Below are 16,391 nucleotides of genomic sequence, written 5' to 3'. Positions count from 1 at the left end.
AGATGTGTTATTGGTTGATGGCTTAAAGCATAATCTCTTAAGCATTAGTCAATTATGTGACAAAGGATATATCAGTAAATTTGAATCCAATGCTTGCTTTATTGAAAAACCATACAAAAACATATCTATGATTGCCTTAAAACAAAATAATGTATACACTATCGACATTAATTATCTATGTAATGAAATGTGCTTTTTGCTTTTGAATGGCGATGCTGAGCTTTGGCATAGGAGATTACGTCATGCTAGCATGAAACTAATCTCTCAAATTTCATCTAAAGAACTTGTAAGAGGAATTCCTCATATCAAGTTTGTCAATGTGTGTGATGCATGTCAACTAGGAAAATAAACAAAATGTAGCTTCAAACTTAAGAACCAAATAAGTACCTCTAGACCTTTACAATTGATTAATATGGACTTGTTCGGACCAATTACTACATCAAGCCTAGGAGGTAGCAAATACACATTTGTCATTATGGATGATTTTAGTAGATACACATGGACTTACTTTTTGGCACACAAAAGTGATTGCTTTAGGTATTTCTCTATGTTTTGTAAACTAGTTCAAAATGAAAAGGATTTTATGATTTCGTCAATATGAAGTGATCACGGTGGTGAATTTCGAAACCATGATTTCCAAGAATTTTGTGAATCTAATGGATACAACCATAACTTTTCTACTCCAAGAAATCCTCGACAAAATGGAGTAGTAGAAAGAAAGAATATAAACTTACAATAAATGGCTAGAACCATGTTAAATGAATATAGCCTACCCAAATATTTTTGGGCCGAAGCTGTAAATACGACATGTTATTTCATGAATAGGGTTCTAGTAAGACCATTACTTTTCAAAACTCCTTATGAGTTGTGGAACAACAAAAAAACCCAATGTTTCATTTTTTAAAGTTTTCGGATGTAAATGCTTTATATTGAATGAAAAAGATACCTTAGGAAAGTTTGATGCAAAATCCGATGAAGAAATTTTTCTTAGTTATTCTTCCATTTCTAAAGCTTTTCGTTTCTTTAACAAAAGAACTTTGGTTATAAAAGAATCAATTCATATAGTTTTTAATGAAGTTTCCGAGGTTAAGAAAAATGATTTCGATAATGATGTTAATTTTGATGCTTTGAATTTAAATGAAACCCCTTCTCCATCTAGCAACTTGGATGCATCTTCTTTCGAAACATCCTTACATATGGAATGGAAGTAAGTAGATGCCCATCCCAAGGAGCTAATCATATGAGACATATCTAAAGGGGTTCAAACTCATTCATCTCTTAAGAATTTTTATGTAAACGCCACTTTTCTCTCCCAAATTGAACCTAAATGCATTGACGAGACCTTGAAAGATGATTCATGGGTCATTGCAATGAAAGATGAGTTAAATCAATTTGAGAGAAATGAGGTGTAGAAGCTTGTTCCGAGGCCAAATGACCATTTAGTTATTGGTACTAAATGAGTCTTTAGAAATAAGCAAGATGAACTTGATATCGTGGTTAGAAATAAGGCTAGATTAGTGGCCAAACGTTTTAACCAAGAAGAAGGTATCGATTATGAAGAGACCTTCACTCCTATGGCACGATTAGAAGTCATAAGGATGCTCCTTGCCTATGTTAGTAGTAATAATTTTAAATTATTTCAAATGGATGTTAAAAGTGCTTTTCTTAATGACTTTATTTCTGAAGAAGTTTATGTTGAACAACCTCTCGGATTTGAGAATGATAATCTCACTAATCATGTGTTAAAATTAACTAAAGCTCTTTATGGATTGAAACAAGCTCCAAAGGCTTGGTATGAGAGACTTAGCTTATTTCTTATCAAAAATAATATCTCTAAAAGAAAGGTCGATACTACATTGTTTATAAAAAAAATTTAAAAATAATTTTCTTATTATTCAAATTTATGTTGATGTTATTATTTTCGGTTCTACGAATAAATCTCTATATGAATCATTTGCTAAAAGTATGAGTCTTGAATTTCAAATGAGTTTGATGGGGGAATTAACTTTCATTTTAGGCTTACAAATCAAACAACTAAGTAATGATATTTTTCTTAGTCAAATAAAATATATTTTAGATTTACTAAAAAGGTTTAATATGGATAGCTCAAAGGCTATCAATACTCCCATGAGTACCTCCACTAAGTTAGACATTGATGAAAGTGGGGAAAGTTTTGATCAAAAAGCTTATAGGGGTATGATAGGAAGTTTACCATACCTCACCGCAATTAGACCGGATATCATGTTTAGTGTAGGACTTTGTACTAGATTTCAATCTAATCCTAAGATATCTCATCTTAAAGTAGTTAAGAGAATTCTTAGATATCTTAAAGGTACCATTAATCTAGGATTATGGTATCCAAAATCTGAGAACTTTGAACTAATTACTTATGCTGATGTGGATTTTCCTAGATGTAAATTAGATAGAAAAAGCACATCCGGAACATGTCAATTTTTAGGACACACACTTGTTTCTTGGTCTTCCAAGAAATAAAACTCGATTACACTATCTACAACCGAAGCTGAGTACATTGCAGCTAGTGCATGTTGTGCACAAGTTGTGTGGATGAAAAACACTTTAGAGAATTATAAGATTCATCTTAAAAATATTCCTATAAAATGCGATAACATAAGTGTAATATGTTTAACAAAAAATCTCATTCAACACTCTAGAACTAAATATATTGATATTAGGCATCACTTTATATGAGATCGTGTTAATAATTATGATGTAATCTTTATTGAATCTCGTATTTTGATGATGAAACTACTTGATATATGTTTATGATTTAATCTGCATTTTGAGTGACGCAGGATGCTTCGATCAGGATGAGACAATTAAAGCAGGAAAATCATGTTGTGCCGGAGGAACATGTTAGAAGATTGGACGTCGGGCCGGTGGATCGGTCGACGTATCGACAAAAGGCTTCGGGTCGTGGACTCGGGCATCGGGCCAAGAAGAGCGGGTATTGTGCCAAGGATATTGGAGTTGCGGAGTCAACTGGCCGATTGGGCAATAGGCTGCAGGAGAGGACGCTGCGCCGAAGAATCGGACGAAGCGTCGAGGGACCAATGACATGCCGGACAACTTAGTTAATTGCTTAGGATTAATTATCTCGATCGAAGTTTTGTTTTAAGTGTGCAGGATTAACTATGATGGAAGAAAGACATGCAGCAGGAGTTGCGTCGGAGTCAAGACAATGATCACGTTGGGAGTTTGAGAGTTCGACGGAAGTTCGGACAGTCGTCGGAGGTTCTACGGGAACAAATCCGAGAAGTCCATGAGCTTGCCAAAGAAACTCGCCGGAACTCGCCAAGTGGATCGTCACAAGTCCAGGAGTTTGCCGGAAGTCTGCAGGAGATCACCGAGGGTTCATCGGATGATCGACGGAAGTTCGCCGGAAGAAGCGATTGACGCACCAGAGCAAGTTGCAGTAAATGTCTTAGGAAATATCGTAGTTAGCATAATGATTAAGTTGGAAATGAGAGGTGATCCCATTAACTTAATCTTGGGGCAATTGGGCCCTTGAAAACCCAATTTGGGCCGAATGGATCAACCCATTCGGACCCTGATTTCTACCAAGCAGTTGAACCACCCAAGGCAGGAGGTTGCACCACCTGGGCTCAGTCTCCGAGCGAGACTGGGAGGTGCAACCGCCCCAGCTAGGCGGTGGCACCGCTTGGGCTCAGTCTCCGAGCGAGACTAGGCGGTGCAACCTCCCGTGACAAGAGGTGGCACCGCTTGAGCTCGGTCTTCGAGCTCTGGCAGGAGGTGCAACCGCCTCAGTCAGGCGGTAGCACCGCCTAAGCTCGGTCTTCGAGCTCTGGTAGGAGGTGCAACCGCCCCTGACAGAGGTGGCACCGCCCAGAGGCTCAGTCTTCGAGCTCTGCCAGGCGGTGCAACCGCCTCAGTCAGGAGGTGCAACCGCCAGATCCCGGAATTCCGAGAATTGACAATTTTGAGCTCCAATTTCAAACTGAGTTGGGGCCTATAAATACCCCACCCTTTCAGCACTGAAAGGGCACTCAACATACACCGAAATTTTGATCTTGTTCTGTGATTTTTAGAGCTCAAAATTGCTGTAAATGTAACATCCCCCATTTTTAAAAATTTAGTAAAAGGTTTGTTTGTAAAAATAAGGATTATTTAATAATTATTTTATATTAAATGATATTATATTAAAGGTTTATGGCTAGGGACCTAAGAGTAAATATTAGAAGTTTGATATAATTTATGAAAGATTCAGATTTAAGTTTAAAAAAAAAAGAAAAAAAAATATAGTGGACATGTGTCACTAACTAACATAAGGTTGGTGCCACTTATCTTTGCTCTAAAGATGACACCTAGCCCCTTTCATGCATGCATGACACCTTGCAACTTTTGTATTAGCCAAAACCTAAATAATTAGATGAAAGGTTAAAGAAAACAAACCTAAAGAGTTGCAGCCAACATGAGTTTGAGAGAAGAAGAAGAAGAAGAAGAAGAAGAAGAGCTTGAGGTTTTTCATCAATTTTCTCACATTTGGGATTCAAATAATTTGAAGGCAAGTGTTCTAACCCAAACCTACAGTAACCTTAATCTCTGTTTCCATTTTTATTCTGCAAAATTTGAAAGATTTCAACTGAGAACCAGACCTTCTTTCGTTTTGATATAAAGCTATGAATCTGAAATTTTTTGGTAATATGACCTCTATATAATGTTTTGATCATAACATTTTGTAATAAACTCTGATTTAGACAAAACCTATTCCATTTGAAAGTAAACAAGAAAATATTTATTTTGATATAAAGATCGAATGATTTGGAGTTTAAATGCCTACTAAGACTTCTGTTTAAACTAACCCTACAGATTCTGCAAAATAGAGACTGAAATTTCTGACCTCTTGTTGCTTAACTACTTATAACTTTCTGTTGTGAACTCAGATTCATATAAAGTATGTTTTATTCGAAGTTAGACTCAAAATACTTTCTGTATATACCTGATTTGAAATTTTTGGAGTACAATTGCTAACTAAAACATCTGCTTTCATCGACCCTATGGATTCAGTAAAATAGAGCTAATATTTTCAGACCTTTGGCTACGAAATTATCTGTAACTCCCTGTTGTAAATTCCAAATCTTGTAAAACTTAATTTACCTAAAGCTAGATTGACAAAGCTTTCTAATGACACCTATTTTGTATAAATTGGATCAGAATTGGTTATCCAAATAGTTCATACAATGTTCCTATCAAATTCTACCAGAATCGAGCTTTGGTCGATTTCGGCTTTCCTTGTTTCTTCTCTTTGGAAATCGATTTTGGCAAAAACTCTTACTTCATTTAAGCTTTACATTATTACCTTAAATTCCTGTATACTTTTGTCCTTTATTTATTTGTACATCTGTAGCTATCATCTAAAGATCATGTTTGCATCGTAATGATTCGGCACATGCATCCCATTGTTCCGCATTTGCTTTCGATATGTGCCTCTTCCAATTTCATTTCTTTGGACACTGAACTTATTTAACTTTCTTATTTCAATTGAGCTATATTTGGTTTCTTGAAATCCTTGTATGCTCTTGCTTTTGTTTCCTTTCAAATCTGAATACATTGTGAAAGATTATGTTTGTATCGTATTAACTCGAAAGGCATATGTACATTTTATTGTTCCGCATGTGCTTCCAATATATGCTAATTTCATTATTCATACTGTCCCTTTGTACTCCGGTGTTTGTGGGATAAATGTGAACCTTTGCCAGAAATGGTAAAGGGAGTTATGCTTAGAGCCCGCGATGCTCTGCCGGCCCCCTATGACTTCACTCAGACGTGGGTGGATGGAGCTCTCAGACGTGGGAGACTTATGTTTGTTGGTCATTCAGAAATGGATGGACCATATTATGTTATGATCCCACTTCACCTTCTATGTGTTTGATATGATATCCAAAGCTTTGGCTATGTTTCTATGCATGCTTCGGATAAGAATGAAATGAATGCATCGTCATGTGACATTTGAGCTTCTATTCATGTTTTGTTCTTTGATATATTTATGAAATGTTATAAGTCTTTGTTATACCTTAAAAACTATCATATGTCATCGATATGCTCCTTATGCCAATGATATGCTCCAATTACCTTTCCTCGATTGTATGAATAAAACGTGATTCGAACGATATGATATTGAAATTCTGCATTCAAACAAAACATGCTATTGTTTCATCCTGTATCTCTGCTTTGTATTTTGATACCTCATTTGTTTGAAAACTGTCTTCTTTGCTATGGATATGTTAGTCATTTGCTGAGCTTTATATGCTCACCTCGTTGCTATATAAATTTTTCAGGATAGCTTATCGCTCACTAAAATGTGTAAATTGGGTTGAGGCAGTGGAAGACTAGAAGATTTTGGGGCAAATATTTTGTACTTGATAGGTTGATGTTGTATAAGTTCTTTTTGGGTGTAATGAAATATCAATGACAAATCTAGATTGATGTATCTTGTAAATATTTGATAAGTACCTCTTACGTCAGGATTTTTGGAAATGTTAAGTCTAAACTGTGTACTGATATAAACATGTAGTACATGTTGGTTTTGTGATTGCATTAATTACCGGGCTTATAGATTTATGATATAGTTATGGTTTAGTTAAGTTGCTTTTGGATTTTAAGAATCATCTAGTGACATGATGTATGATTATAGACTATACAGGTTTTGTGAATTGTGGATTGTAGAGGTGAATGACTTGAATGTTTTTCTTAGTGACCTCAAAGGTGTGATTGGATCCTGGATTGTTTGTTGAATTAAATTTTATCAATCTTGAATTAGGTTCACACCTCCTAAATGAGAACTAAATGGGGGGGGGGCATGACAGAGTGGTATCAGAGCATGATTTGAGGATCACTAAGATTATTATTATTTTTATTATTTTGTTATGCTAGATACACAAAAAGAATTTGGTTGTTTAGTGAATTTTATTCAGATATTGATAAAAAAAAAAAAATTTCTTTTGTTGTTTTAGGAAGCGAGGATGACGAGGACATCTAGTTCTCCTATTGCATCTACTGCTGATCAATTAAGTGGAATTATGAGAACTCTGGAGACTATGACACAAGTGATGCAACAACAAGTCCAACAAGGAGGAAATAATAGAACGGGAGCATCAAACCATACTGGGTTGGGAATTGAACAGTTTAAGAAGCTTAGTCCTCCTAGTTTTAGTGGTGAGCCTGATCCAATGATAGCAGAACGATGGATGATGCAGATAGAAAAAATATTTGATGTCTTAAATTGCCCTGAAGACCAAAAGGTTTCTCTTGCAGCCTTTATGTTGGAAGGAGAGGTCGAGCACTGGTGGAGAATGATTAAAAGGATTTCTGAAATCAAACATGAGCCAATCAAATGGAAGGCATTCATAGAAAAGTTCAACGATAAATATTTTCCAGATTGTATTAGAGAGCAGAAAGAATTGGAGTTCTTGGATCTCATCTAGGGAAATTTGACAGTTGCAAAGTATGAATCCAAATTCACTGAGCTCTCCAGATTTGCCACTCATATAACTGATGATGAAATTAGAAAAGCAAAGAAATTTGAAAGGGGTCTAAGGCCAGCTATAAGAAGTCGAATATCAGCATTAAAACTCCAAGCTTATGCCGATGTGGTCGAAAGGGCTTTGATAATTGAAAGAGACTTGGAGGAAATTCAAGAAATCAGGGACAAGAAAGATAAGAAGTTTATCAGCAAAAGTAAGAGAGGGAATGAATCTGAAACAAGTTATAAGAGGGTCAAGATGTCCAGATTTGAGAAAGAAAAACCACCACAGAGGACTCATTCATGCGCTAAATGTGGATTAAATCATGAAACAAGTCAATGTTTTCAGACGACTGGAGCTTGTTTTGCTTGCGGGAAATTAGATCATTAAGTAAGAGATTGCCCATTGAACAAGAAGAAAGAGCCACTGCCTCCTAAGTCAACAGCCCGTGCTAGAGTATATGCTATTACTGAACAAGATTCCAGAGCCTCTAAATCAGTGGTTGAAGGTATTCTTCATGTTTTTAAAAGAAATGCAAAAGTTTTGTTTGATCCTGGTTCCAACTTATCTTTTGTTTCACAACACTTTGCTTACTACTTGGGCATTGAACCTAGACCCTTGGATTATATGTTATATGTAACTACTGCTATTGGGGATTCCTTGACAACAAACTTGGTTTATCCATCTTGTCTGATTTCTATCGGAGAATGTGAACTTCTTGCTGATTTGATTCTCCTAGAGATCCAGGGTTTTGATATTATACTTGGCATAGATTGGCTATCTTCCTATCATGCTAGTGTTGATTGCTATACAAAAATAATTACTTTCTGCATACCAGATCAGCCTATATTTTACTTTGAGAGTATTAGGCATGATTTGCCTCCTTGCTTGATATCAGCACTTCAAGCTTATCATTTTATGCAGAAGGGTTGTTTTTGTTATATGGTGTGTGTAAAGGAGCATTCAAATCAAGAAACTCACCTAAATGAAATTACAGTGGTCAAAGAGTTCCCTGATGTATTTCCATATGATTTGCCTGGTTTATCTCCAAATAGAGAGGGTGCATTTACTATTGATTTGGTCCCTGGGACAACCCCAATATCTAAGCCTCCTTATAGAATGGCACCACTCGAGCTAGAGGAATTGAAAAAGCAACTACAAGAACTATTAGATAAGGGTTTCATTCGACCCAGTGTTTCACCATGGGGTGCTCCAATGCTATTAGTTAAGAAGAAGGATGGAACGTTAAGACTTTGTATTGATTATAGACAATTGAATCAGGTGACCATCAAAAACAAGTATCCCCTACCCAGAATTGATGATTTGTTTGATCAATTGCAAGGTGCACAAGTATTCTCCAAGATTGATTTAAGATCAGGTTACTATCAGTTGAAGATCATGAAGGAGGATATTCCAAAAATAGCTTTTAGAACTCGATATGGTCACTATGAATTCTTAGTGATGCCTTTTGGTTTAACTAATGCCCCTGCAGCTTTTATGAAACTGATGAATAGGATATTTCAGCCATTCTTGGACGATTGTGTGATTGTATTCATTAATGACATATTAGTATATTCAAGGAGTAATCAGGAGCATGAGGAACACTTGAGAAATATATTATCCATACTAAGAGAAAAGAAGTTGTATGCAAAGTTCAGCAAATGTGAATTTTGGTTGAACGAAATTGCTTTCTTAGGCCATGTGATTTCAGGGAAGGGTATATCTGTTGATCCAAAGAAAGTGGAAGCTGTTGTTAAGTGGGAAGTACCAACAAACGTGATAGAAGTTAGAAGCTTCTTGGGCATGGCAGGTTATTATAGGAGATTTGTGGAGGGATTTTCTCGAATCGCTCAACCTCTCACCAAACTCACTCAAAAGAATGTGAAATTTGTATGGGGTGATGATTGTGAGCAAAGTTTTCAAGAGTTAAAAAGGAGATTGACTAGTGCCCCTATTCTCACTATTCCAAGTGGTGATGAGGGATTTATGGTTTACACTGATGCCTCAAGAAAGGGCCTTGGATGTGTTTTGATGCAAGAAGGGAAAGTGATTGCTTATGCTTCTAGACAACTAAAGAGTTATGAACTGAATTATCCAACTCATGATTTGGAATTGGCAGCAATTGTTTTTGCTCTAAAAATTTGGAGGCATTACTTGTATGGACGAACATTTGAAATCTTTACTGATCATAAGAGTTTAAAGTATATTTTTACTCAAAAAGAGTTAAACATGAGACAACGGAGATGGATAGAACTTCTAAAGGATTATGATTGTACCATTCGTTATCACCCGGGTAAAGCTAATGTTGTAGCAGATGCCCTTAGTAGAAAATCTACAAGTTTTATGGCGAGTTTGGTTGTGAAGCAATTGAAGTTATTAGAAAAGAATTATGATTCAAATGTTATGAGAAAAGGGCAAGACTCTATGATATTAATGGCCTCCATCCAAGTGCAATCTGATCTCATTCAACAAATTAAAGGAGGACAACTACAAGATCAACGCTTGATCTGCTTAAGGAATGAAGTAAAAAAGGGATTGAAAGTGAATTTTCGAGTTTCAGAGGATGGCCTATTGAGATTTAAGGATAGAATATGTGTTCCAAATGACTCAGATATCAAAGATCAAATCCTGAGGGATGGTCATAATTCAAAGTACACCATGCATCCTGGTAGCACTAAGATGTATAGAGATCTCCAAAGTCATTATTGGTGGGAAGGCATGAAGAAGGATATTGCAATATATGTTTCAAAGTGTTTGACTTGTCAGCAAATCAAAGCAAAACACCAAAGACCTGGAGGTTTGTTGCAACATTTAGATATTCCTGAATGGAAATGGGAATGTATTACCATGGACTTTATTTCAGGACTACCCCGAACTTCTAGAAAGCATGATGCTATTTGGGTTATCATTGATAGGTTAACGAAATCTGCACATTTTCTACCGATCAATATGACTTATTCTCTTGATAGGCTTGCAGATTTATATATAAATGAAATAATAAGACTTCATGGTGTTCCAAAGGAGATAATCTCTGACAGAGACTCCAGATTTCTATCTAGATTTTGGAGAAGGTTACAGGAATCTATTGGCACTAAAGTCAAGTTTAGCACTGCTTATCACCCTCAAACTGATGGTCAATCAGAAAGAACCATTCAAACACTTGAGGATTTGCTTCGAGCCTATGTTATGGATTGGAAAAGTGAATGGGATAAAGATATCTCTCTTATTGAGTTCACTTACAATAATAGTTATCATTCAAGTATTCAGATGGCTCCTTATGAAGCTTTATATGGGCGAAAGTGCAGGACGCCTATATGTTGGGACGAAATTGGCGACAGAAAGTTATTAGCACCAGAAAAAGTACAAGAGACTACTGAGAAAATTCAACTTATAAGAAAAAGGTTAAAGACTGCTCAGAGTCGTCAAAAGAGTTATGCTGATAACAGAAGGCGAAATATTGAGTTTCAAATCGGGGATTTTGTATTACTGAAGGTCTCCCCTTCTAAAAGCATTGTAAGATTTGGGAAGAAAGGAAAGTTAAGCCCAAGATTTATTGGACCTTTTGAGATTCTTGAGAGGGTTGGTTCTGTCGCTTACAGGATTGCCTTGCCACCATCATTGTGCCATATCCATGATATATTTCATGTTTCAATGATCAGAAAGTATATACCTGATCCCTCTCATATCATTAAGTATGAGTCGATGGTGATTGATAAAGACTTGTCTTATGTGGAAGAGCCCACTCATATTGTTGATAAAAAAGAAAAGATCTTGAGGAATTGGGTTATCCCTCTAGTTAAAGTAATCTGGAGATATCATCCTGGAGAGGAAACAACTTGGGAGCTTGAGGAAGAAATGATGAAAGCTTATCCTCATCTTTTCGTCGAATGAGGTATGATAAATTTAGAGGACTAAATTTTTTTTTTAAGGAGGGGAGAGTGTAACATCCCCCATTTTTAAAAATTTAGTAAAAGGTTTGTTTGTAAAAATAAGGATTATTTAATAATTATTTTATATTAAATGATATTATATTAAAGGTTTATGGCTAGGGACCTAAGAGTAAATATTAGAAGTTTGATATAATTTATGAAAGATTCAGATTTAAGTTTAAAAAAAAAAGAAAAAAAAATATAGTGGACATGTGTCACTAACTAACATAAGGTTGGTGCCACTTATCTTTGCTCTAAAGATGACACCTAGCCCCTTTCATGCATGCATGACACCTTGCAACTTTTGTATTAGCCAAAACCTAAATAATTAGATGAAAGGTTAAAGAAAACAAACCTAAAGAGTTGCAGCCAACATGAGTTTGAGAGAAGAAGAAGAAGAAGAAGAAGAAGAAGAGCTTGAGGTTTTTCATCAATTTTCTCACATTTGGGATTCAAATAATTTGAAGGCAAGTGTTCTAACCCAAACCTACAGTAACCTTAATCTCTGTTTCCATTTTTATTCTGCAAAATTTGAAAGATTTCAACTGAGAACCAGACCTTCTTTCGTTTTGATATAAAGCTATGAATCTGAAATTTTTTGGTAATATGACCTCTATATAATGTTTTGATCATAACATTTTGTAATAAACTCTGATTTAGACAAAACCTATTCCATTTGAAAGTAAACAAGAAAATATTTATTTTGATATAAAGATCGAATGATTTGGAGTTTAAATGCCTACTAAGACTTCTGTTTAAACTAACCCTACAGATTCTGCAAAATAGAGACTGAAATTTCTGACCTCTTGTTGCTTAACTACTTATAACTTTCTGTTGTGAACTCAGATTCATATAAAGTATGTTTTATTCGAAGTTAGACTCAAAATACTTTCTGTATATACCTGATTTGAAATTTTTGGAGTACAATTGCTAACTAAAACATCTGCTTTCATCGACCCTATGGATTCAGTAAAATAGAGCTAATATTTTCAGACCTTTGGCTACGAAATTATCTGTAACTCCCTGTTGTAAATTCCAAATCTTGTAAAACTTAATTTACCTAAAGCTAGATTGACAAAGCTTTCTAATGACACCTATTTTGTATAAATTGGATCAGAATTGGTTATCCAAATAGTTCATACAATGTTCCTATCAAATTCTACCAGAATCGAGCTTTGGTCGATTTCGGCTTTCCTTGTTTCTTCTCTTTGGAAATCGATTTTGGCAAAAACTCTTACTTCATTTAAGCTTTACATTATTACCTTAAATTCCTGTATACTTTTGTCCTTTATTTATTTGTACATCTGCAGCTATCATCTAAAGATCATGTTTGCATCGTAATGATTCGGCACATGCATCCCATTGTTCCACATTTGCTTTCGATATGTGCCTCTTCCAATTTCATTTCTTTGGACACTGAACTTATCTAACTTTCTTATTTCAATATAGCTATATATGGTTTCTTGAAATCCTTGTATGCTCTTGCTTTTGTTTCCTTTCAAATCTGAATACATTGTGAAAGATTATATTTGTATCGTATTGACTCGAAAGGCATATGTACATTTTATTGTTCCGCATGTGCTTCCAATATATGCTAATTTCATTATTCATACTGTCCCTTTGTACTCCGGTGTTTGTGGGATAAATGTGAACCTTTGCCAGAAATGGTAAATGGAGTTATGCTTAGAGCCCGCGATGCTCTGCCGGCCCCCTATGACTTCACTCAAACGTGGGTGGATGGAGCTCCCAGACGTGGGAGACTTATGTTTGTTGGTCATTCAGAAATGGATGGACCATATTATGTTATGATCCCACTTCACCTTCTATGTGTTTGATATGATATCCAAATCTTTGGCTATGTTTCTATGCATGCTTCGGATAAGAATGAAATGAATGCATCGTCATGTGACATTTGAGCTTCTATTCATGTTTTGTTCTTTGATATATTTATGAAATGTTATAAGTCTTTGTTATACCTTGAAAACTACCATATGTCATCGGTATGCTCTTTATACCAATGATATGCTCCAATTACCTTTCCTCGATTTTATGAATAAAACGTTCTTCGAACGATATGATATTGAAATTCTGCATTCAAACAAAACATGCTACTGTTTCATCCTGTATCTCTGCTTTGTATTTTGATACCTCATTTGTTTGAAAACTGTCCTCTTTGTTATGGATATGTTAGTCATTTGCTGAGCTTTATATGCTCACCCCGTTGCTATATAAATTTTTCAGGATAGCTTATCGCTCACTAAAATGTGTAAATTGGGTTGAGGTAGTGGAAGACTAGAAGATTTTGGGGCAAATATTTTGTACTTGATAGGTTGATGTTGTATAAGTTTTTTTTGGGTGTAATGAAATATCAATGACAAATCTAGATTGATGTATCTTGTAAATATTTGATAAGTACCTCTTACGTCAGGATTTTTGGAAATGTTAAGTCTAAACTGTGTACTGATATAAACATGTAGTACATGTTGGTTTTGTGATTGCATTAATTACCGCGCTTATGGATTTATGATATAGTTATGGTTTAGTTAAGTTGCTTTTGGATTTTAAGAATCATCTAGTGACATGATGTATGATTATAGACTATATAGGTTTTGTGAATTGTGGATTGTAGAGGTGAATGACTTGAATGTTTTTCTTAGTGACCTCAAAGGTGTGATTGGATCCTGGATTGTTTGTTGAATTAAATTTTATCAATCTTGAATTAGGTTCACACCTCCTAAATGAGAACTAAATGGGGGGGGGGGCATGACAGAGTGGTATCAGAGCATGATTTGAGGATCACTAAGATTATTATTATTTTTATTATTTTGTTATGCTAGATACACAAAAAGAATTTGGTTGTTTAGTGAATTTTATTCAGATATTGATAAAAAAAAAATAATTTCTTTTGTTGTTTTAGGAAGCGAGGATGACGAGGACATCTAGTTCTCCTATTGCATCTACTGCTGATCAATTAAGTGGAATTATGAGAACTCTGGAGACTATGACACAAGTGATGCAACAACAAGTCCAACAAGGAGGAAATAATAGAACGGGAGCATCAAACCATACTGGGGGGGGGGGAGCGTGACAGTAAAGGCCAAAAGTTCTTCTCCCTCTTTTCTTCCAAGTTCTGAGCTTTAAAGAGAGGAGAGAAAATTCTATAAGGGTTGTCTCCTAAGCCCGTCAAACGGAGTGAAACTATCAAAGGGTGGTTGGCCTTCGCCTATTGAAGGAAGGCCTCTAGTTGACGTCGGTGACCTCGTTCGTGGAGGAAGCCAAAAGTGGAGTAGGTCAAGATTGACCGAACCACTCTAAATCTCGGTTTGCATTTACTTTGAGCATATTATCTTTACTGCAAACCTCCTCAAAAGCTTACTGCTTTCTGCGCATATACGATCGGGTTTCAAGCTTTGCACTTTCTGAATCGGCGTTTAGATGTAAATCAGTTTTATCGTACAAACCTCATATTTCAGTTTGCGCTTACGTTCTGATTTCCATCATAACTGCAAATTGCCTTTATATCTTTGCTTTAACTGCATCTCACTTTATCTCAAGTTAAAGTGGTTTACGAATCGGCTTTCATACTGAAATCGCTTTTATCGTACGAACGTCGTATTTCAGTTTGCGCTTATATTCTGATTTCCATCATAACTGCAAACTGCATTTATATCTCTACTGCATCTCGCTTAATCAAAAGTTAAAATGATTTATGAATCGACTTTTTTACCGAAATCGCTTTTATCGAACGAACGCAGTTTTTGGTTTAATCGTAGAAGGTTTTCCGCTGCACTAATTCACCCCCCCCCCTCTAAGTGCTCTTGATCCTAACAATTGGTATCAGAGCCCGGTATTTCTCATTTCGGATTTACACCTGAGAGAAATGACTCTTCATGGCTTTCAAGAGGGCTTATCGGTTGTTCGTCTGCCGTTGTTTAACGGATTGGACTACACTTATTGGAAAACTCGAATGAGAGTTTTCTTGATTTCTATGAATTTGGATTTATGGAATATCATTGAAAACGGTTTTTAACTTCCCTCTAAACCGATGAACGAATGGTCGGATTTGGAGAAGAAGTATTTGTCTTTAAACGCAAAGGCTATGAATGCCTTATTCTGCGCTTTAGACAAAAATGAGTTCAATCGGATTTCTACATGCGAAACGGCTTTTGATATTTGACGAACACTTGAAATCACGCACGAGGGAACTAGTAGAGTCAAAGACTTGAAAGTTAACATTTTATTGCATGATTTTGATCTTTTTCGAATGCAACCAAGCGAGACTATAGGCGACATGTACACCCGTTTCACGGATGTCATCAATAGTTTAAGAGCTCTTGGAAAATGTTTTTCGGATTTTGAACTCGTAAACAAGATTTTGCATTCTCTTTCTAAGAAGTGGGATTCAAAAGTAACTACAATACAAGAAGCTAAAAACCTAAACAACTTACCACTTGAACTAATTGGTTCGTTAATGACATATGAAATGGTGCACAATGCACATGATGAACATGATGAACAAAATCACCTTCCAAAGAACAGGAAGGATTTGGAACTCCGGACAAATGAATACCACTTGAGCGATGACTCAAGTGATGAGGACAATGATGAACTTGAACTTCGAACACTAAATCTTAATAAGTTTATTAAACAAAAATCTAAAATAAACAATGAACTTGAACGAAGGAAGAAGCCAAAGAAGAGGAAGGCAACTAAGGATGATTCAAGAACTTCCAAAGGTGAAACGGCGAATTGGGCTTTGACGGGCTTCGACTACATGGTAAGTAACTCAACTCTCTTGAATTATTTTGAAATTACTTGAAGTTTTTCATGAGTGCTTAATTTAGATAGTAGGAATAGGAAATAAAAAATTGTTTTTCAAAAATTATATCATGTTTTTCTTTTTAGCATCTTTGAAGAATTAAAAATTTGATCATGAAAAGTATATTGCTAAGGTTTCATG

This window comes from Musa acuminata, chromosome BXJ2-5, assembly GCF_036884655.1.
Source record: "Musa acuminata AAA Group cultivar baxijiao chromosome BXJ2-5, Cavendish_Baxijiao_AAA, whole genome shotgun sequence".
NCBI lineage: Eukaryota > Viridiplantae > Streptophyta > Magnoliopsida > Zingiberales > Musaceae > Musa > Musa acuminata.
This window is presented reverse-complemented; position numbering follows the sequence as displayed.